Source organism: Homalodisca vitripennis, chromosome X (genome assembly GCF_021130785.1).
Source record: "Homalodisca vitripennis isolate AUS2020 chromosome X, UT_GWSS_2.1, whole genome shotgun sequence".
NCBI classification, from domain to species: Eukaryota; Metazoa; Arthropoda; class Insecta; order Hemiptera; family Cicadellidae; genus Homalodisca; species Homalodisca vitripennis.
Window position 1 is genome coordinate 103,790,464 of NC_060215.1, and position 18,761 is coordinate 103,809,224.

General features: G+C 32.1%; 1 long non-coding RNA gene across 1 annotated transcript; it reads right to left on the reverse strand.

Moving 5' to 3' along the window:
• Nucleotides 1–1,168: 1,168 nt before the first annotated feature.
• On the reverse strand, nucleotides 1,169–18,025 carry LOC124369768. The gene is made up of 3 exons (XR_006923083.1): nucleotides 17,639–18,025; nucleotides 5,612–5,735; nucleotides 1,169–1,866 (listed from the first exon to the last, which is right to left on the reverse strand). It is a non-coding gene; the product is annotated as an uncharacterized LOC124369768 (long non-coding RNA).
• Nucleotides 18,026–18,761: the final 736 nt, after the last annotated feature.

Below are 18,761 nucleotides of genomic sequence, written 5' to 3' on the forward strand. Positions count from 1 at the left end.
GAGGGTTTTATATACAATTCTTCTTTTCTAGTGTGACTCAAAAAATCTCAAGAAGTTTACTGACCAGTTTGCTGAAAAATACCACAATTTATAGCTTCAATGAGTTTTTTGATAATGTTAACACTTTTTTATAATGCTTATAAGACTTCATTCTGATGTTTTATTGTTTTACCTTACAAAATTTGTCTAACAATAATTTTTGTTTATGTTAATTCAAAAAAATTTTCCCCTTTGCATTTCTGTGGTTTTAAACTTGATAACTTAACCTTATATTACATTAATTCTAGTGTATACATTGACTCTGTAACCATTCTTGATGAATGTGTAAATAAAGATATTATTGATTGATTGGTTGACTAGTACAGAATTTAATATTGTCACAATTATTATTTTAAATTGACTGCTGAACAAATGACAGCATAATATTTTTAGGAGTTAAAATTCCATTTTTTAATATATAAGCAAGGTAGAATCGTTTTATGGCACAGTCACTTTTAGAAAATTTTGGAATATTTACGTTTTGAAAAAAGTTTTTGCTTTTGAAATTAAGTAAGATGTAATCTACTGCATGTAGTAAATAGACTTCACAATCAAATGAATTATTTTGACTACGACCGTTAACTGTGATTGTCAGTTGTTTAATGATATTTTAAAATAATAAGCAAGTTTCTAAGACACCAGCTTAACAATTTCAGCATTACCACTGCTTCTCATAGAGTCATAGTGGTAATATTTGTGTACTACTTTTTCACAAGTAGACTCCAATGTGAGCCAGATACTGACTTATAACTATCAAGCTCCTTACTGTCATTTGGCATTATTTACAGGGATGAATAGTATATCACTTTCATGTAAGACCAGGGGATCCAGCAGAAAAGATATGTCTTTCATTTCTTTTATTGCCTCAACAACCGTTGGATTCATAAAAAAACATTATCTTTATTCCCTATAACTTTAATTAGTAAGTACTTGGAAATAAGTATTTATAGTGTCATCTGTTAACCCTGGAGAGGGCGCGTCACTGATCCACACGTACTAGGTCACGTGGTATACAAAAGACCGCACTATGAAACTGATGTCTTTAAACTATTACAGTTGATTAAATACTCCTTCGTATACAATTCTTATTAAATAAAAGGCTTTGGGAATAGAATAATTTTACTAAAAATGTGTTCAACTTTAAAAAAATATCATTTAATATTTGTATATACTGAAAAACAAAATTGTTTAAATAAAAGTTAGTATAAATGAGGAGGTTATAGTACATGATTGAATATCAAAATACTTGATTGATATTTGTAAGACATTTCATTAAAATACATGTACACATCATGAGGGCAAACTACCTTAAACAAAATTAAGATCTAATGAGATAACTTTTAAAAATAAATTATAAGTAATAATAACAGTATCTAATATATAAGTAATAATTTTAACGTGTATCTTTAAATAAAAAATTCTACAAAACAAAATATATAATTTAAAAAGAAAGTAGACTAAACATAAAAATACACTTTTTAACAAATATAAAAACCTAATAATTAACCTTAATAATTGAATATACAATAAAATCTAAAATAAAAAAACACAAATTGCTGCGGTAAACAATTGTTCGTTCACACTTTTTACTCATTATATTGTCCTTAGGTGAAGTTTTTGTAGTGGCACCTTCACCTCTTGGTACAACAAGTCTCTCACCTCATAAAATGTTGTGTCGCCGTACTCTTGCCTCGTAATTTTCAGTCTTCATATGGGTATCCCATCTCGTTATGTTGTTTTTGCCAAGAATATAGTTCTCTTCTCTTCTTACATGATCTTGAACATTGAAATCACCTTCATGGCCTGCCAAGTCGTCAGGCGAAATTTCTGAACAACCAATAAAATCAATCAACAATATTGGGCTGAACGAACAAATATTCAGTTAGTAAAAACCTGCCAATTAATCAACAAATCAATAAGCTATGTGAAACTATGAATAGTTAGTGCGGCTGATCAAGCCATTCTAAAAATTAAAATATGTAAAAATAATAAATTTCAATCTAAATCATGGTGGACAAATGAGTGTTCATTAAGAGTTGCACAAAGAAGGCTTGCTTAAAAATATTTTAATTGCATATGACACATTTAAATTATTATAACTATCAGAAAGCACATTTTAATGCAGGAGAAATAATTAATAAAGCAAAAATAAGGATGGATACATATTTGTAACACTATGAATTATAAAAATCGATTCAACATGCATGGAAAATTGTAAATAGTATCAAATACACTAGGGAAAAAATAAATAATCGTGAGATGAAAAATTATTCAAACCTAAGTAACAGATTTATCAAACACCTAGTTCCAGATTATGTTCCACAATATAATAAAATATCCCCTCCAATGTTAATATATACACATCATGAACTTGATCAAGACTTTAAATTTAATGAATTACAACATGTAATACAACTTAAGAATAATGATACAGTACCAGGTATAGATGGAATATCATATAGTATGATTAAAAACCTTCCTATTAATGCTTTAAACATTCTACTTACAATTTATAACAATTTGGAATAATAAAATGGAAATGCCCAAAGACTGGAAACATTTTAAAATTGTTGCACTACTTAAACCTGATAAAAATAGATATGAGGAACAGTGTTATAGAGCAATCTTCTTAATATCATGTATGATTAAGTTAATGAATATTATGATCAAATAAAGACTAAAATGGTTAGTAAATAAATTGCACATCATACCTGATAATCAATATGGTTCTCACAAAAATATTGGCTGTGATGACTATATATTAAGCTTACTATCAGATATTTATACAGGTCTCAGGAACAAAGAAAATATCATTGTAACGTCTTGAGACATATCTAGTGCTTATGATAAAGTTCATATACCTACTTTGCTAAACAAAATGTTTAAATGGGGTATCCCATCCAAATTTATACTACATTGTCACAAATGGCCTTAATTATAGGAAAATAACCTTACAGTATACAAATCATTATCATATTAGATATACAAACAAAGTGATCTCCCCAAGGAAGTGTTTTAAACCCTTTATTATTCAACATATATATAGCCGAGATTTACCAATACATTTTCACTTCAATATGCTGATGACTTACAATACACATCATGAATAAAAATCAAACCTAAGCACAATATACTATGCAAGAGGCAATGAGATATATCTATTTATTACACAGTGCCTAGCGATTTTAGGAGTTATATTTTAATATTAACCCTCAAAAATGCAAAACAAAGATAATATCACAACATAGGAAAATAGATACGACAAAACAGCTTTATTTCGGAAATCAAATAGTTCCATTAGCTGAGGAGATTAAATTACTAGGAATTATACAGAGTATCCCACGAAGAGGTTTAAACGTTTAATTTTATATTATTTGCCCATTTACGCACCAAAAATGTTCAAATTCTACACAATGAATAAAGTAGGTTCAAAAATATTCTGTGAAAATTAAAACTCCCTAACAATTATAGAAACAAAATGGTGACTTATTGAAAATTTTACCATTTTACTTCATATAAAAATCATTTCTTGAATTACCTGACTTTATTACTGTGTTGCAGTTTTGAAGAACAGCTGTTTAATGACACTCATTTTTGAAAACAGCTGTTTGATTGATGAATATTGCTTGTTTTACTGATACTGAAGTACAAGAAATGGCTTTTAATGTTGAACAAAAAGTGAAGTGTTATGAGTGGGCTATTGCTTTTAGCAATATTACAGAATCAATAAGACCATTTTAGATTGTCTACCCAGAAATTGAACCACCTAGCAATCCAACAATAACTAAGTGGAAAAATCTTTTGTTAGAAACTGGAAGTGTCGTAAAAAAAGTTCTAGAGGATCAAATGAGGAAAGAGAAGCACTAGTATGCGCATCAATGCTCCTCTCTCCACGTAAATCGAAATCACAAAGAAGGTTGAACTTGAAACTGGTGTTCCAAAGTCTTCAGTACAGAGAATAATTAAGAAAAACAAAATTAAATTTTACAAGCCACCTAGTCCATAATCTTCTTGTAGATTATCCGGACAGGAGTGTGGAATTTTGTTCTTGCATCATCGAGTTTTCATGAACTAGATCCTAATTGGCATACTCAAATTGTTTTTCAGACAAGTCCACTTTCTACTGCAATAAATAAATAGGCATAATTGTAATTATTACAACACCGGTAATCCACACATTGTTGAACATACTATTGAAATCAAAAGGAATTACTGTTTGGGCAGCTGTCAGTTGTAATGGGGTGCTATCTTACGACATTTCAGACAGTACAATGACAGAATAGGTATAAACAGGTTTTAAATGAACAAGTCTTGTCTCATTTTATGGTTCCAGAAATGGATCAAGCAATCTTCCAACAAGATAGTGCTCCTTCTCATTTCGCAAATCAAGTGATTAGTAAATAACAACCTTCATGGCCATTGGATTGGTCGTGGAAGTGATTTTTTAGATTGGCCACCTCGATCCCCAGATTTAACCATGTGTGATTTCTTTCTATGGGGTTACTTAAAGGAGCAAGTTTATGCTCGTAGCTGTAATAATGACGAGGAATTAAAACAATCAATTGAAGAGGAACTTCTCAGAATACTGCAGAATTTCTTTGTAACAGCTGTTACAATTATCTACGATTAATTTGTTAAGCACAGTTATCAGTGTGTCACTGTGGCTGCGTTTGAATAATTGTGGACTGTAATTGCAGGTTTTTAATACGCTATGTTCTAATTGAAATGCTTTATTTCTCTAGAATATGACAATAAATAATTTTACAAAACCAAAAATACTGTTTTTAAAGTATAGTTTTTCAAAATACCACCATTTTGTTTCAACAATTGCTAAAGAGCTGAAATTTTCACAGAATACAACCTATTTAATGAATTGTGTAGAGTTTGAAAATGTTTGGTGCATAAATGGGCAAGTAATATAAAATCAAACGTGTAAACTTCTTCGTGGGACACCCGGTATTTGATAATAAACTAAACTTTAAACAATACATTGAAAAGCTAGCATATAAAGGAAGTAGAGATTTAAATATTCTGAAATACTTAGCTTGTGGAAGAAAAAGCGCACACCCCAAAATTTTACTAAACATATATCATAGACTAATCAAATCTAAACTTGACTATTGCTGTTTTGTTTTTGGATATTTATCCAGAAAGTTACTATATAAGCTTGATATTATTCAAAATCAAGCACTCATAATAATAACTGGAGCATTTAAAAAAACACTAATAATCACACTTGAGGTGGAGTGTAGAACAGTGCCACTACATATGAGAAGAAATTTGTTAACAGAGAGAATAGTTTAAAAGATAGTAACTGATTACAATCACTCAACTCATCATAAGCTAATGCATCTAAACATGCTGATTGAGAATAATGAATATTGGTCTAAAAACCCAAGCCTAGTTTCATAATAGCTCTACAGAGTATTGTACAAAACCATGACATAATACAACAAAATATTGTATATAGGTAAAATATATGATTTAGAATTATACAATTAATGGTAACAAATCATTTAAAACTGAATTAGAAACATTAAATGTTGAAAAGAAAACTTAAAACACTACATACTTTTTTTTCTTCTTCTTCTTTAAGGCTATGACTTTGTCATTTAGCCTTGATGTTCACTGTGTTTTAACAATTACTTTTTCTTCTGTGGTTGAAGTTCATTCTTGTTGTATTTTTACATCTGAAACTGTTACATTTGGATATTAGTTACATACATTTATGTTCATGTTAGAGTATAATGTTAGTAAAAAGTGGGATGTAGGGAAGTTAAAGGTATGATAGAGGTTGAAAGGAGTCTTCTCGTCATGGGTCGATATGACATTTCTAACCTGAAAGGGGACGACCATGGATGAGGAATCCCGGTGACTGGATAAACATACATGTTCTTGTGTTTTATAACTGTTTTTGTATATGTTCAAAAAGTCACATAATTTTCTATAAATGTTTATGTTGTTAGTTTGCAAAATGTCTTTGACTGGATGTGTTTTATCTTGAAATGTCTGTTTGATTTTGTTTAACTGTATTCTGGCATGTTCATATTGAGGACAATCTATGATGATGTGATCTAATGTTTCCTCAGTTCCCATGTTGCATTTAAGACAGATGGGTGTGAAATATTTCTTTATTTTGTATAATTTACTGTTGATGTTAGCATGTCTAAATCTCATTCTATTAAAATTTACTATGTAATTTCTTTTCCATTTAATGCATTTAAACCACGGGTTGGACTTAGTGATGTCTAAAATGTGTTTGTACCAAATGGCTTTGTTTGTTGATACGAGTTGATTATTTATTTTTTTCTTTGTAATATCTCTTTCTGAGAGTTTTAAAATCTTCGTGGGGAATAAATGATTGTTTCAGCTCATTTCCTTCTATAATTGCCCTTTTTGCTAGTTTATCAACATGTACATTATGGCTAACGCTGCTATGACCTGGAACCTAGATGATGTTTATATGTTTGCCTCCTGATAGTACAGCTTTGCAAATGTCAAGTACTAAGCCGTCTGTTCCTTTCCCCCCGTTCACTGCGTCTATTGCTCGAACAGACGACAGTGAGTCAGTGCATAATATGATATTGTTTACGTCTATTTCATTAATAAACTGTATTGCTTTATAAATTGCAAACATTTCTGCGTTGTATGAGGAAAATGTGCTATTAATTTTGTACATTTTTGCTATGTCGTGTTGAGGTATATAGAAGGCAATGCCTACGCCTCTAATAGTCTTTGATGCATCCGTAAATATTTGTAAGCAATGGCCAAATTTTAGGTTAAGCATTTCATTGACTAATTGTCTCAGATAGGTTATATCTGTGTCCTTTATACTTTGATTATCGTTTTCTAAGGTTGAGATACATTTAACTATGTTATCAGTCATAAATAGGGGCAGGTTAAAATCCCAATATGTTGTGTTGCTGTCCATAGTGTGTATATTAGAGTTATCTTGCTCTATATTGTTGTAAGAATTTATGTACAGTTGTTGTTTTTTACGTATCCAGTATTGTGAATGAGTGCAGAGTAGATTAAGATAACTAATGCTGTTGAAAGTAGGATGGTTTTTTTTCTGCGACAATCTTGTACACAAGTCTATCCGTAAGCATTTGTCGTCTTAAGTTGAATGGCATGAGGGAGGATTCGACTTCTAGTGCAACAATCAGTGTGGATGTAAAAGCATCTAATGAAATTCTCATTGCCTGATTTTGTATAAAATTGAGTTTTTTTCAATTCACTATAAGGTAAGTTACCATAAATGAAACAACAGTAGTCTAGTTTGGACCTTATTAAAGTTTTATAGATTTGCAGGGCAAAATCTGGGTGTGCACTGTATCTACCACATGTTATTGATTTGATTATATCTAGGTCTTTTAAACACTGTTTGTATATGTTGTTAATTTAGGGTTTAAAAGTAAAAACCTTTATCCACTATAATGCCCAGTATCCTTAGATTGTCTACAATGGGCACTTGTTTGTTGTCAATAAGAAAAGGCTTTCTCAATCCATTATTTCTTATTCTGGAAATTGTTATGACTTTTACTAGCATTCAATTCAAGGCCAATTCTTTCAAAGTTAGTATACATGTTATTTAGGGTGTATTGCATTATTTCATGCAATATATCATTATTCTAACTGTAAGAATATATTACAATATCATCTGCATATTGCAAGCACTTTACATTTCGTTCAATGGTACATTGCATGTCCGCTACATATTTAGAAAATAATAGAGGACTCAAGATTCAAGATCTTTATTCGTAAATGCAAAATACATGTTAACATTACACGTCAAATACTAAGAACTATATCTAACATTTATCAAGAAAGTGTGTCTTTAGTTTTTGTTTAAATAGACGTAAATTATGCTCATTTTTTATATCTAATGGTAATGCATTGAAAGCTTTTGCACCCAAGTGGTATAGACCCCTCTCAAATGCGCAGGTACTATGTGCAGCCACAGATATCAGCTCTCTTGATTTGGTCGGATACTGATGGTAGTGTATCCATTGCTTACAAAAAGCTTTGGATTACTCTTAACAAAAGAGCATAGCTCGTACCCCACCAGAGTAAGTATTTTTAATTCACCGAAAAGAGGTTTACAAGTCTCGAATCACTTACATCCTGAGATTATTTGCAGGCACCATCTCTGGAGGACAAATACTCTATTGAAATTTACCACGATGGATAGACCCCAAATTATCAACCCGTACCTCAAAATCGATTCAACGTGAGAAAAATATACTGTGCGCAGGACAACTTGGCAACAGACCTTGGCGAGACGGTTGAGAGCAAATCCCATGGTTCGAAGCCCTTTGCAAACGTGTTCCATGTGGCCGCTCCATGTGAGTCTATTATCAATATATAAACCCAGAAACTTAACTGAAGTTTCTTGCTTGGCTTCCTAGTTTAACAAGACCCTGAATATTAAACTGATTTGTGTTCCCCAGATGAAACTGGATGATATTAGTTTTGCTGATGATGACTCAACACGCTTCCTTACGGTAAGCCCCTACATGTTTGGCTTTTGGCGTAATCATCTGTATCTGTCTATCCATCAGATCAGTATGTCACAAATCTTCTTGGAATCCCAACTTTGTTCATTTTGTTTAATAATATTGGTATATAAACTTTGTCATAGGCATTAGATATATATAATGATGTTAGAACTATGTTTTCGCTATGTGACAAAGCTATGTTAATGTCGCATATAAGGTTAAGAATGAAGGAAACAGGATTTTTCCGGACATTTGCCATTGTTCAGTGAAACAAGAAAACAGTAACACTACGTTTCGAGATCTGCAATCTGATCTCTTCTTCAGGTAAAGAACTAACCTAATACATAATTACAAACTAGGTTAAAATAAACAAATCTTACTAAAGCGTTGTGGCACGCCTAAGTCAGGAATCACAACCTACATGTTGTTTGTCAACTTCACTAACTCTAAAGACATGCACTTAATACAAAACTATACCAAACACTTATCATTAAAACTAAACTACGGAATACAGGTCACAATACGTCTTCACTCGTCTACTAACCACCTACGACTGACCAGAGGGACTAGCCAATGGTAATCGTGACGGCTGGCTAAAACAAGATGGCGGAAATACAAGGGAAGGGGGACAGGAATGGGCCCTTTCGTCATTATTGGTTCATGCGAGATGAACTTCTTAGGGTTTAAACTTTTCTGTGGCACAAAAATCGGTAAAGGCTCTGGATTTCGTAACTGGAATCGAGTCGGCTGTTTCACAGTTACCTGAGGAACAGGGTGACCGGTTTCGTTGTGAGGCCAGTCTTTTACTCAGAAAAATTCCTCCCACAAAACCCAATTTGACAATAGAGGAGAAAAAGGCCAGGTCGATCCTTGGGAAAGACGACACGGTCAAAATCTTACCTGCCGACAAAGGCAACGCTACTGTGGTACTTGACTCAGTAGCGTATAAAGAAAAGATTGCGGAAACTTTAAATACTGGCAAATATACAGTTTTAAATAAAGACCCGACTGATTCATTTGAACGCAAAGTAGCAAACACCTTAAGAAAACATAAAGAATTTTTTTCAGATAAATTTAGATCTAAATTAACTCTTCACCACTCCAAAATCCCCCATATGTATGGCCTTCCCAAAATCCACAAACCTACCATCCCTCTCCGGCCCATCATTAGTTCTCGTGATTCACCTTGCAGGGAATTGTCTAAAGTCCTCTTGGACATCTTAACGCTATTGGTAGGAAAAACTGACTCTTTCATCAAAAATTCCAGGGATTTCGTAGAGAAGTCAAAATCCCTAAAGTTGACTGAAACTGACAAACTGGTAAGTTTTGATGTCGAAAGTCTATTTACAAATGTACCAGTTCCAGAAACTCTCGGAATTATTAAATCACGTCTCAAAGAAGACCAAACATTAAAGGATAGAACTAAACTTCCCGTGCCAGTAATTATGGAACTGTTAGAACTATGCACTCAATGCAATTATTTTGAGTTAGAGGGTAAAATTTACCGTCAAGATGAGGGGATGGCAATGGGTTCTCCACTGTCTCTTATTTTCGCCAATATCTTTATGGAGGAATTCGAGCGAAAAGCTTTGGCTTCAGCTCAGTTCAAACCGAAGATTTGGTGGAGGTATGTGGATGATACCTTTGTTATTTTTTCTCATGGAGACATTGAATTAAATAATTTTTTGAATCACATTAATAGTATTTCTCCTTCCATCCGCCTCACAATGGAAGTGGAAGTCCAAAACAAGCTTCCCTTTTTGGATGTGTGTGTATTAAGAGATAGGGATATCCTTAAGATAACTGTTTTTCGAAAGATAACACACACAGGAAAATATTTAAATTATCATTCCAACCATCAAAAATCTGTCAAAGAAGGAGTAGCCTACTCGTTGTTTGATAGAGCAAAGAGCTTGTGCTCAGATAAAGATGGACTAAAAGAAGAATTTAAGAAAATTGAATCGGATCTCAGAAGCAATGGATGCCCTCAATTAGTAATTAATAAGTGCAAACGAACCAGAAGAATCATTCCTGAGTCAGAAAAACAGAATTTTGATAAATTTGCGTTTATGTCAATCCCTTATGTGCCGGGATTATCGGAGAAAATTAGAAGAATAGGTAGAAAGCACAACATTAGAACCGCGTTTAAAACACACAACACTCTTAGACAAAGTCTCGTAAAAACAAAACAAAAAAATGGCACACAGGATTCCAAAAACTGTGTTTACAGTATAAAATGTAGCTGCAATAGGGAATACATAGGCGAGACAAAAAGACCACTAAACGTAAGGATAAAAGAACACAAAGAAAACACGAGAAAGGGTTTCACAGAAAAGTCAAAAATTGCACACCATTGTTGGTCCGAAGACCATCATATGAATTGGGATGAAGCCCACATAATACATCGGGAACCACATTTCTTCAAAAGGAAATTAATTGAGGCAACATACATTAAATTGGCAGACCAACCAATCAGTCAACCATCAGTCGAGATTAGGCCGCTTTGGTTGCCAATTCTAAAAAATGAACTAAAGAGAAAACCAAAAGTATCAAACGGATCGGATATTTGTAATAAACCAATGCGGAGTCACAATATGGTTTTAAGAAGTTCATCTCGCATGAACCAATAATGACGAAAGGGCCCATTCCTGTCCCCCTTCCCTTGTATTTCCGCCATCTTGTTTTAGCCAGCCGTCACGATTACCATTGGCTAGTCCCTCTGGTCAGTCGTAGGTGGTTAGTAGACGAGTGAAGACGTATTGTGACCTGTATTCCGTAGTTTAGTTTTAATGATTAGTGTTTGGTATAGTTTTGTATTAAGTGCATGTCTTTAGAGTTAGTGAAGTTGACAAACAACATGTAGGTTGTGATTCCTGACTTAAGCGTGCCACAACGCTTTAGTAAGATTTGTTTATTTTAACCTAGTTTGTAATTATGTATTAGGTTAGTTCTTTACCTGAAGAAGAGATCAGATTGCAGATCTCGAAACGTAGTGTTACTGTTTTCTTGTTTCACTGAACGGTGGCAAATGTCCGGAAAAATCCTGTTTCCTTCACAATCCTTCCATCATCAAAAATAACCTTCAAACAAAGGTTAAGAATGTAATCGCTACAGCCTCGTTTTTATCTAAACCCATATTGGAAACTGGGTATAATGTTGTGCTTTTCAACAAACCATTCTAGTCTATTTTTTATCATAGTATTAAATATTTTCATCATGCAAGGCATGAGTGATATTGGTCTGTATGAAGTGGGTAAATGTTTATCTTTATTTGGTTTTAACAGGGCTATTACTTTACATTTGTTTCCATACCTTCGGGATGTTACATTGCTCATTCCAGATCTTATTGTATATATTAAGTAAATATTCTAACGCTATTAAAGGCATATGTCTTAACATACTATATGTAATGCCATCTGGTCCTGGGGCCGTATCTTTGTTTTTGAAATTTGTTGCTATTTGTATTTCTTTGATAGTAAAGTTCTCTTCCAGATTATTGTTTTGGTTTGTGTTCCATTCTATGTTGGCTTAAGTTCGGTTTCATGCGGGACATAGTCTTGTATTATATTTTTCATAAAACTATTACATAGTTCCTCATTATATTATACATCTGACATGTTAATAGCAAGTTTATTAGTACTTTTCAGTTTTTTATTATTTGCCATGTAAAGGGTGATTAAAAAAAAATGCTGGTTTTGATATATTATCAAATTAAAAAATGTATTTTAATGAAAATCTGAAATCAAATACATAAATATATTCATCTAACCTTCCGATTTCATGTATGAAAAAATAACGTCATGCATGTGTCGAATTTCCTCCTTCAATTCATTGATGGTTCGGGGTTTATTGGCATAAACTAATGACTTTAGATAACCCCAAAGATGAAAGTCACAAGGTTTTAAGTCACACGACCTTGATGGCCATTGATGGTCGGAATTACGAAAAATGACGCGATCCTGAAAGCGGTCACGGAGCAACACAATTGTTTCACGGGCAGTGTGGCAGGTGTCACCATCCTGCTGAAACCATAACTGGTCAATGACTATGTTATCCAAATGAGGCTACAAAAAACTCCCTAATCATCGTACGGTATCGGTCTCCATTCACTGTCACAGCTTGCCCTTCCTGATCTTCAAAAAAATAAGGGCCGATGACGCCGCCCGACCAAAAGCCGCACCAAACTGTCACTCATTGTGGATACATTTCCCTTTCGTTAATCATGCGAGGGTTTTATATAGATAAAAATTGATTTAAAAGCAGTCTATGGAATTATCAGATATCTGACCATGGCATAATTTATTTTAAGTTCTGTGTAGCGTCAATGCCTTCTCAGGTAAAACATATTTCTTTTAGGAAATCCAAAGAAACTGATTTTAATTTGTTTGTCCAACACTTGTCTAAGTGTGATTGGCATGATCTTTATAAAATTGATGACTCAAATGTTGCTTTTGAATTTTTTGTAAATAATCTTAAGACTTTATATGATTTTTTTTGTCCAAGAGTTCAGAAAACTATTAAGGTTCAAAGCCACAAGAAAGCTGTTAACTCCAAATGGTTTGATGAGACCTGTCATAAAATGAGAAATATTGTTAATACACTGAGGGATATGTTAAAAATACCTACCTATAGGAACAATGCTGCCTTAAAAAACTGTTACAACGTACAAAGGAGAATGTACAGGGAAAAAATCAAAGATGCTAAGATAAATTGTAATGATGAATTTATTAATAATGCTAGTAATAAGTGTTTAGCGGCATGGAATGTTATAAAGTCGGAATCAGGTAACCATTTTCAGAAGGATAATCTGCTGCCATTGATAACGCCAGAACAATTTAATGATCATTACATTAATATTGGTGAAGGTATATTGCTTAAGCAACAAACAATGAGTAATGGTAGTATTAGTTATGATGAGTTTCTTAAAAAAGCTAAAAATTCACCTGTAAATTTTCTCTGGAAAAATGTTAATGAGCAGCAAGTTTTTGCAGTTGTTAAAGCTTTGAAATCATCTAACTGTGAGGATATTTTTGGATTCTCAAACAAAATAATAAAATTAATTGTTCCTTTCATAATTAAGCCTTTAACATATGTAATTAACCTTAGTTTGTCTTTCTCACATTTTCCTGATTGTCTGAAAATATCAAAAAGTATACCACTGTTTAAAAAGCGTGACAGAACATGCATAGATAATTATAGAACAATAACAATTGTATCAGTGTTTTCTAAAATTTTGGAGACTTGCGCTAAGGAACAGATTTTAGAATTTCTGGATGTAAATAAAATTGTATCAAGTAGCCAATTTGGTTTTAGGCCAGGCTACTCTACTGTGAAGGCACTGGATGAGGTTGTCTCTCAGATTCTGTCAGGTTTTGAGGCCCATGAATATTTGGGCATGACTCTGTTGGACCTCAGCAGGGCCTTTGACAGTATTTCACATGACATCTTGTTAAATAAATTAGAATATTATGGGATCCGCAACGATCAGTTAAGTTTCTTCAGGACCTATTTGTGTGGTAGACTACATATGGTTTGTGTTGGAGATCAATATTCATCTCGAAAAGAGGTTCTTGCTGGGGTCCCACAGGGTTCTGTCCTTGGCCCCCTTCTGTTTATATTATACATGAACGATTTTCCAATCAGTCTAAGCTGTAAGACAATATTATATGCAGATGACACATCTTTAATTGTAAAAGACAACTATTTAGCTAGCGTTTTAAGTGACACGAACAGAGTAGTTAATAAGGCTAGTCTATGGTTTGAGTCAAATCTTTTAAGAATTAATGAAAGTAAGACTGAACTCATACTATTTTCATTGAGAAATTTTGAAATAGAGGATGACATTTCCAAACCAGTAAAGCTTCTTGGTGTCTCGTTAGATCACAAACTTGTTTGGGATGAACATACTAATAATTTAATATCAAAACTGTCAAGAGTGTGTTTCTTACTAAAAAAATTAAAGTCCTGTGTTAGTAAGGAGTTAATGAAGACTGCATATTTTAGTTTTTTTCACTCACATTTATTGTATGCCAATATGTTATGGGGAAATAGTGTGGGTGCTGACAGAATTTTTATATGGCAGAAAAGAGCTTTAAGAATCATGTTTGGATTAGGCTACAGGGAAAGTTGCAGAAATTACTTTACCAGCTACAATATAATGACTGTTCCTTGCATTTTTATATTTCAGAATTTAATTTATGTCAGAGAAAATGTTACAAACTTTATTACATTTACAGATGTACATAATTATCACACTAGACATGCCAAAGATTTAGTTTTACCTGTTGTAAGGTTGGAAAAATATGCTAAGAGCCATAAATATCTACAGATAAAATTTTTTAATAAGTTACCAGAAGCATGGAGACTGTCAAACATTAAAGAGTTTAAAACAAAAGTGGCTAAATGGATGATAAGCCAAGCTTTTTATTCAGTAGAAGAATTCTTAAACTCATAGAAATTTTATTTAAATAGGATATATTTATATATTTATTTGTCAGTTGGGCTAAGTTTTACTGTTTGTTTTAACTTAATTAATTTGTAAAGTGGTATTCGCTGAGAACTGTATTTATGTCTATATATACTGACTTTGTCCAATCTGTAAAGATAAATGACAATAAAAATGATTCTGATTCTGATATCATTACCTCTTTTATTTGCCTTTTTATCACTCCAATACGGATGGTGGGCATTAAAATCCCCCCATAAGACAGTGAGACCATTATTATTATTAAATGTGTGGTCATTCCATAAATCAGGTGTTATCTTTTTTGTCTGTAGCTAATATATTATATATTTGTATTGGATGATCATAGTTGTTGATTTTATTGCTAAAACCTATATTACATTGTCATTGTATGAATAAATTTTGGTAATTGATATTGATTTGTGTATTATAAATACTAGACCACCATAGTTATCATTCCTACACAAGTTTGTTAGTTTATAATTGTTATCATTTAAATTGTCATTTTCGTTCATCCAGATTTCCTGTATGTTATTTTTATTTAAAATGTTTATTAACTCAAGGAATTTTGGTTTTAAAGATCTGGCATTCCATTATAATACGGTATTTTTAATTCATTTGGTTTTACCTGAGACATTTCTTTCACCTGTTAAACCATGAGTGGAGGTTTTACTACTAGATGGTTTAATATTTTTATCTGTTGATTTGTTTTTAGAAAATATTTCCTGGTCCATATATGGTATTAATAATTCCTCCATTTGTTTCTTTGAGGTGGCATATAATGTTGTGTTGTTAATTTTGTTACGTATTTCAGCTAATTTTTCATGTAAGAGATTCTTAAGATGTTCTTTAATTTGGGGGTGAGTTTGTGTAAATTTTATAGTGAAGTGGTTTTTATTGACTTTTCTTGTGTTTTGTTGGTATTTTGGGGTTTACTTATGCTACCGTGAAATTTATCAAATTGTTTTGTGTTGGGATTACTAAGTAATTTCTTGTAAGTTTGATGCGGCTGATTATTTTCTGATGATACTTGGATTTTCTTTAGAGGTGATTATTTATTGTAATTAGGTAGTCTGATTTGTGTGTTTGTAATGGGTACTTCGGTGTACTGAGTTTTCAGGTAGTCTAGGGAAAAGATTTATGGGATTTTCACATTGATCAGAATGATAAATATCTCCACAGCTGCGACAAAGGCGTTGTTTTTCACACAGTGTACTTGCTACGTGCCCGTAAGCAAAGCAGTGGTAGCATTATTTTACTGGGATTATATATATAATTTTCGGTTATATCCGAAGTTATTTCAATAGTCAATAGTCAAACTACTTTATTCTGTAATATGTACAAGGTAAAAAGAATAGCGTCACTACAATGAAACTAAATACTAATATTAATTCTGAAATATAGGCCTAAGTAAAAAAATAAAATCGTAACATCTTAACAATTTATCTTCAATTCTTCTTTAAATGAATTAATTGGTTTTTGTATTGAAATATTCCTCAAAAGAATATAGAGACAAATTAGTTAAATAATCTTTGACTTCATTTTTAAATTTTAACAGATCTGTTTCCATTATAAATTTTGTTGGTAAATTATGTAAATATCTAACACCTCTGTAATATGTTTTCTTTTTGTAAAATTCGAGATTGTGTTGATCGACATGTCTATTAAAACGAGTATTATATGTATGTTTATAGGTTTTTAGTATCGGATCAAAAAATTGTTTTACATAAATTATTGATTCAAATATGTGTAAACCATATACTGTCAGAATTCCAAGTTCAGAAAAAATATGTTTAACAGAATCTGTATATCTTAAATTTTTCATGATTCACAAAGATTTTTTTTTGTAGGACCAAAAGCCTATCTAAATTACTTATTGTTGTTGCTCCATAAATGCTTATTCCGTAAGCTAAATGTGAATGGATCAAAGAGAAATATATTAATTTCAGTGTATGTAAATTACTAATTTTTGCCATTTGTCACAATGCATATTTTGTTTGAGGGTACCAAAACAGTGTATTCGGGAAGATAGGGTGAGTTTACCAATTCATTGGCAGAAGTATAATTCTTACAAATAACTGATAAATGTCTACCTGAGCGGTTACTATATTCTATGTCATTATGATGGGCTACTAGAATTTTACCTACTTGAAATGGTTTTATCTTTACGTTGAACTATTTCTTCAATAATGGTCCTTTATGTTCAGGTTTGTAAACACATTGGATGTGTATTCGTTTACTGTCTGGTGAGGGGGTTTTGTCATTATTAAAGGAATTTGATTTTTCATTATTAAGTGCTAATGCTGTGCGCTTTTGGTTTTGTGTTGGGGTTTGGTCTAAATGTTTAGGGTTGTATATGTCTGTTTCCATATTTGTATTTTGATTTAATTCTGTATTTAGTGTTAATGATTTTGAACTGTCATCATTTATACAATAATTATGTTATATATGGAGTTAATGGCTGTTTCTGTCTCCCTAATGAGGGCAGTATCTTGTCCAGACATGGCTAGACCTATTGCTGTGCAATCAGGTCCAGCCTTATACAAATGGCGTGTGTTTATATTCCGATTAATATTTATATAGGCCTAATTGGATTGATATTACTGTATGACTAATAAAATGTATTTGTTTTACTTACGGTTTGGTTATTCACTGTCTCACTTTACCAGGTTAGTTTTACATAATTACAAGTTAAAGTGTTAGTTACGAAAAATTGCACGTTGATACAGGTTAAAACACACTTTGATTCTTCAACCACAGATCTCACACCAACGAGGTCCACTCCACTACGCGAATGACTACATACTTAAAAACAATGTTTTTATTATGAAATTAACATCATAACCTATAAAAATTATATAGCTATTTACACAGATGGTTCAAAGACGTTTAATGTAGCAGGCGCTGCTGTTGTTATGATACCGTCCATCGATAAAGTCTTGAAAACTTTTATCGGTTATACAACTGAACTAATAGGAATATTGAAAGCTCTTGAATACATCTCAAAATTAAATGATGCTAATTTTCTTATTTGCGATTCACACTATGACTGAAACATCCTATGGAAATTGATTAATATCAATGATTATAAAAGTTGCTTTAGAAAGTAAAAAACAAATTAATTGTACTGGAATGGATACCAGTACATTGCAGTATACAAGAAAAGGAACGGGTAGATTCTCTAGTAAAATACGCAATTGTTAGTGGTGAAAAATTCACGACATTTGAGTACCAAAAAATCATGTTAACACGAACCAAATTTTAAAAAGTAAACAAAAATACATAGAATTATTTCTGGAAGCGGATAAAGTCAATTGGTACAAAAATGATAGTATAGTGTACGTAGACAATCCATGGTTTAAAAATGTCAAATAAAACAGATATGAAATTGTAAGTATATGTAGAGCAAGGTTTGCACACGCAAATATTAACACAAGGTTATTTTCAATTAAAATATTTTTACCCCGTTATGTATAAATTGTTGCGAAGCTAAGCAAGAAACATTAGACCATTTAATAAAGGAGTGTCCAAACTATTCATATTATAGGGATACAATTTTTTAACAAACTTAAAAACATTTACAAAAATAAAACATTAGTGGCAATTCTTTCTGAAAACAACATTGAATTTTATAAATAAATAAAAAGATTTTTAAATTCAATAAAACAAAATCACTAGAAAAAACATTAGAAAATATATATCTTCTGAATAGGGGTCTGTTATCCGTGGTCCGTTCCAATTTTGGAGTAGGATGTCTGTCT